This window comes from Epargyreus clarus, unplaced genomic scaffold (genome assembly GCF_041222505.1).
Source record: "Epargyreus clarus isolate Ecla_fem2 unplaced genomic scaffold, WU_Ecla_fem_2.2 ptg000036l, whole genome shotgun sequence".
NCBI classification, from domain to species: Eukaryota; Metazoa; Arthropoda; class Insecta; order Lepidoptera; family Hesperiidae; genus Epargyreus; species Epargyreus clarus.
Window position 1 is genome coordinate 1,990,038 of NW_027332241.1, and position 6,000 is coordinate 1,996,037.

Genomic DNA, 6,000 nt, shown 5'->3' on the forward strand with positions numbered 1-6,000 from the left:
TCAAGGGGTGCGAAACAACCCGCCTAGAGAACCACAGACTTGGATTGTGACAGATAAGCCCTGGAGCCGCGTTCATGTAGATTTTGCCGGTCCATTTCAAGGAAAGACATTCCTCATATTAGTGGACTCTCATAGTAAATGGTTGGAGGCGGAAATTGTTTCTAGTATGAGTTCTGGTGTTGTCATACAGAGTTTACGGAAGATCTTCGCTTCACAAGGATTGCCAGAGACACTAGTATCGGACAATGGTAGGACTTTTACTTCTGAGGAGTTTGATACATTTCTAAAGAAAAATGGCATTAAACATATATTTTCTCCACCCTACCATCCAGCTACAAATGGGCATGTAGAACGGGCTGTTCAAACTTTTAAAAACAAATTAAGGAAGATTTCAAACATGAATGAACCATGGAATGAGAAACTCCCTAAAGTTTTATATGCTCTACGAACTGTGCCTAACAGTTCGACGAATAAAACGCCAGCAGAGATGTTAAATGGGCGTAGATATAGAACTGCAGTATCTGTACTTCATCCAGAGAATGTGCAACGCCCTAGTGAAGTACAGTTAGAGGAGGCAGCGCAGAGGTCTTCTAATAGAAGATTCCAGGTCGATCAGTTGGTTTTGGTACGAAACTATGGCCCCGGTACCAGATGGCAAAGAGGCCAGGTAGAGATGGTGGAAGGACCAAGTACTTATTTGGTGAGAACAGAGGCAGGTGAATTAGTAAGGCGCCATGTTGATCAAATGTTATCTAGAACTAGGAGCCAGACATATCAGAGTCCGGAGGGTAGAGTTCTTGATCAACCAAGATCCAGGTCATCATCACCTGATCCACCAATTGAGATCCCACCACCGGAGAATTGGCCTGACATTATAGGGATACCTAATAGTAACTGATAGACTAAAGTCTATTCTTAAATATGCTTTGTTATTGGTTATGTATAGCAAATGCTTTTAGTATTTTAATTATATGGGGGAAAGGTATGTTATGTATTAAGATTTCATATAAATAGTGATTGTCAAAACATGTAGGTAGGAAAACATTTATGAATAAAGGGTTTAGTTTTTGCTTGTCAAATCAACTGGAGTGTTTCATTTTACTTACTATCATTCCTAACAGAATATAAAACAATACGTTCATCCCACAACATTGTATAAAATGAGTATTTACTTTAAAAAGATTAAAAAAAATGTTTGCGAAAAATTGTGTGATGTTTTACAAATGTACAAATGTAATTGACACCATAAAGATTGCTAGTAAATATTGATAACCATGCAGATTTCTTTTTACCTGAGGGTAATGTTTTTTGAGATTGTTACTTATGATTTTTTTATAACTAGGCTAACTGATGGTAAGTGGCTACTGCCGCCCATGGACATCTGTAATCAACTTCAGATAAGATTAAATTAGAGATTATCCTTCCTGAGGTCGACCACAGATCTAACAGACTTAGCTGGAGTGTCTCGAAATCAAACCAGAACACAGCAGCGCTTAACACTGCTGTTATAACAGTAATAGGTGTGGCGGTGGTGCCGCCGGAGTCGAACCACAAAGGGTTCTACCACCTTCATGAATAACTTACATTAATATTTTAAAAGAATCAAAAGCCATGGGATCTTTTAGTTATTTTCCACAACTGTCAATTTACTGAAGTAGAAAATAAGTGCCAAACATATAATATTAGATCTTTGCCAACCTTATTCCCCAGGTGAGGATGCAGAGGAGGAACCAGATCTTGCAGACAACCCTTACGCAATGGCGGCCAATGAGGAGCTGTATCTTGACGACCCTAAGAAGACCTTAAGAGGGTATTACGAGAGAGAGGGACATGAGCTGAGTTATGATTGTGAGGAAAGGGGCGTTGGCCAGTATATTTGTAGGTGAGGATATTATATTATTTTTAAGTTTCCATACCCAAAAGGTAAAAACGGAACGCTATTATTAAAACTCTGCTGTCTGTCATACCTTGAACCATATGTAGAGAAAGTTACTGGGTTTATTAGTCTTGAAGTAAATTATTATTGTAGCTTATTATTTATTATTGAACTTATTTTGGTAATGATGCCGTCACGAACAAATCACCAATATTTCCACCTATAGAAGATTTTTTAATTCTAGGGTGGAGCTACCAATAGATGATGCCCGTGGTAGACCGGTGGTGGCGGAAGTGATCCATCGCGGTAAGAAGAAGGAAGCCGTAGTGGCCTGCGCGCTCGAGGCTTGCAGGATCCTGGATAGAGCTGGACTGCTGAGGCAGTCTAAACATGGTGAGACTTTATTGTGTTATCATCATCAACCCATTACTGTTCCACTGCTGGGCACGGGTCTCCTCTCATAATGAGTATGATTAGGCCATAGTACACTGTGCTGGCCAAGTGCATATTGCTAGACTTCACATACCTTTGAAAAACTTTTTATTTTCGTAGGTATACAGGTCTCCTCACGATGTTTTCCTTCACCATTTCAGCAAGTGATAATTAATTTCTAATACATACGCACACAACTTTAAAAGTCAGGTGTGTGCTTGGGATTTTCTGACCTCTCGATCAAGATATCGAGTTTCTTAACCACTAGGCTATCACTGCTTAGTTTAGGATATTAAGCAATTATTTGGTGACCATTATATGCATGAAAATATCTTCATTCCCAGAATCCCGTAGACGCAAGCAGCGGGATTGGTCAGCGGATGACTACTACGATTCTGATGAGGATACGTTTCTGGATAGAACCGGCGCAGTGGAGAGCAAGCGTCGCACGCGCATGCAGAAACACGGGGCCTTAGCTGAAGATGCACAGCAACCCAGGGGGTATGAGGAGCTGGTGAGTAGTGTAGCCTGGAGAGATGATGGTTGAAGTCGAGTGTAAGGAACCGATAGGTTTTTATCAAAGACCTGGTGAGTTTTAGTATTTCGGTGGAACGCAAGAAATATCTTAAGCCTCGGAAGTGATATCAGTATGATCAACATCGAGCAGAAGCGATTCTATATGAAGCTGGTTACAGATAACCATAGTCTGAGGTGATCACTTACCGTTAAACTGATGTCATGCTCATTGACCACTCCAGTGTTATAAGAACATACTGGAATATACGTAAATGTCATAAAAATAAATATTTTAAATTTCTCAAACATAGACTATAGGAAATTAAAATCATATTTTTTTACAATATTTAGTCATAACCATGTTCGTGCAGCTGTGTTTTTGAAATAAATATAATTATGTAAATACACATTGTACAGGAGAATACTATTTTGTATGCCACGAATTTGTCTGTGAAAGAGTTATTTAACCTAGCTTTATTTGAATTTTAATAGGTCTTTTTCTAACCTGACATTTGTAAACACACAGATGAATAATATATTTAATAATTATCAATTCATTTGAATAAAATACACGGTTTTTTCAGTTGAAAGAAATATCAGAAATCGAAAAGAAGATATCCGCAGAACAGAAGGTTCTAGAACGTCTCCGCGCGAGCAGCAAGCAGGTTAAAGAAGATAACAGCGGAGAGGATGCGCTGGACGAGTTCATGAGCTCGCTGGGCAGCCAGGGGACCAGCATGGCGCAGAAGGCGGAGATATCTAAGACTAAGGTTAGTTTTAGTTTTTGGTAAGGTGGTATGGAAAACTAAAGTTAGTTTTGATGTTATATTGGGTGGTAAGTTAAATTAGGGTTAGGTTCGGATATTGTTTTAATAAGAATAGAAAATTAATCTTAGTAGCGCTTTCGGATAAGAAGCTATCGAAAATTTATCTTATCGAAAAGTTCATTTTTGCAACAGAAACTTGAGTTAGTTAAGTTTAGATTTTCGATAAGGGTTATGTAAAACTTTTATTTTGAGGGAGCATGAAAAACTAAGTATTTTTTCGCTTTTCAACAATTACCCAGTCTTCTACTCAGTCTAACTCTTCAATAATATGAAACGGATTATGCAAAATTTAGATTAATTTTCCTTTTTCATACTCATACACTTTTTTTTCCAATGGATGTTGTATATGAGAGCTAAGGAATTAACCCTTTTTTCTTGATAAGGAATCAAAATTTTTATACTCTGTTTTATGTATTGGCTTTATGTTTTTTCATGAAATATGTTGTAATAAATACCTTAAGAAATTTATAACATGTAACACTGGTATGTTTCCATTAAACTATACACTATTTTCAGATGAGCATACAAAAGTTAAAAGCAGAGCTATCCAAAACTCAGCGGCTAGCGGAGTTAGCGCGGCCGGCTCTCGCGCCGGTCACCCGCGCCGAGGACCGGCGCCTGCTCAAACAGAACAACTCCGTTGTGTATGGGAAGCGGTGAGTTATCTTTCACTTATTCCCATTATTAATATTCAATCTATGTCATTTTTACCTACTGAATATCGAAAAATATCAACATGTAGTATGACGAAATTGACATTTTTTTTATAATTTAGGAGCAGCAGACGAGCATGTAGTCCACCTGATAGTAAGTGGTTACTGCCACCCATGGACATCTGTAACGAACCCCAGATAGGATTAGATATTCCTACCTGAGGTCGGCCACAGATGCGCCGCTACCCCTGAGGACTAAGCTGGAACGCCTCGGAAAAGTATGTCTCCCTTACCACACCCTTGAAATCACAGCAGCGTTTAACACTGCTGTTATGAGGCAGAAATAGATGTGGCGGTGGCCAGAGTCGAACCACAGAGGAATCTACTACTTTCAAAGTACATAAACCAATGGTCACTTACCATCAGATGGACTGCTTGCTTATTTGTTACTGCTTTTACACAAAAGAACGATGTAGAGCAATATCAGTCGCTTGATACATACAGGGTGGATACCTCCATACGACAATAAATGAAAATACAAGTCCTACTCCTTCCTTGGAACATGTTACAATAATTAAAAAACACAACATCGAATTTCAAAAAGCTTTTCAAACAAACTTAATAATAAATGATGGGGTAAAAAATAGAACGCCATTTATAAACATCAGTTCATCAACTTTGATAAGAGCGGCAACAGCGCAGTGTCTTAGAAATAAGGTACAATATGCATTTACTTAATCATGTTTTTACGATTAGACAAAGCGTGTAGAAAATATGAAAAATGCAAAAAAAATCCTGTGCCGAAAGTACTAAAGATATTTGATTGCAAATTTGTTTGGAGGCTTGGCAAATGGATAGGTTCATGTAGTAGGTCCATGTGTAGTGAAGTTTATTGTCATATGAAAGTATCCAGTATCCACCCTGTATATGTAACCACTATGTAATAAACTTATTTAAATTATCTATTTATGATTACAGGATAAAATTAAAAGAAGACATAGACAAAAAACCGAAAGTGAGAAAAGAAGTTAAAGCGGAAGAAACAGAATTCGTAGAAGAAATGGACTCAGATGATGAAATAAAAGAAGAAACTAAGAAACAGACAGAAGATAAATCACCTAAAACGGAACAAGTAGAGAAGCATGTAGAAGTAAAAAGAGTGGAGACAGAAGGAGACTTAGATAAACATAAAGATGGAGATGTTAAGAAGGAAGCAGAAGTAAAGAGCGTTAAAGAAGATAGTACGAAAGATAAGAGAGTGTTTGGACCAATGCGGCCACCAGAGAACTATGTGGTTCCGGAAAGTTACTTCGATCAAGAAACTGATCGAGATTTGCCTGAAATTGATGATGAAACGTTATAACTAAAATATATAGTTTTAGTTTGTATCTGTTGTTTTATTTTGTATGTTTGAAGTTCGTTATTGATAATCAATCTATTCAAATCCTACCAAAGATCGAAAGATATTCGTCGAGGCAGAATTTTCTAAATTTATTAAGGTTGCAAAATCAAAATTAACTCAGAAATCTGGATTACTGTTAAAGGCTAACTGCCCAATAGAATATTTGTCTCCATCTCCAAAATTGTGAAATTAGATGTTATTTTACTATGTTCATATAATTGTGACATGTACGGGACATAATATATTTCATATAAAATTACATATATGTATATGTTTGTGATTGCAGAGGGCGCT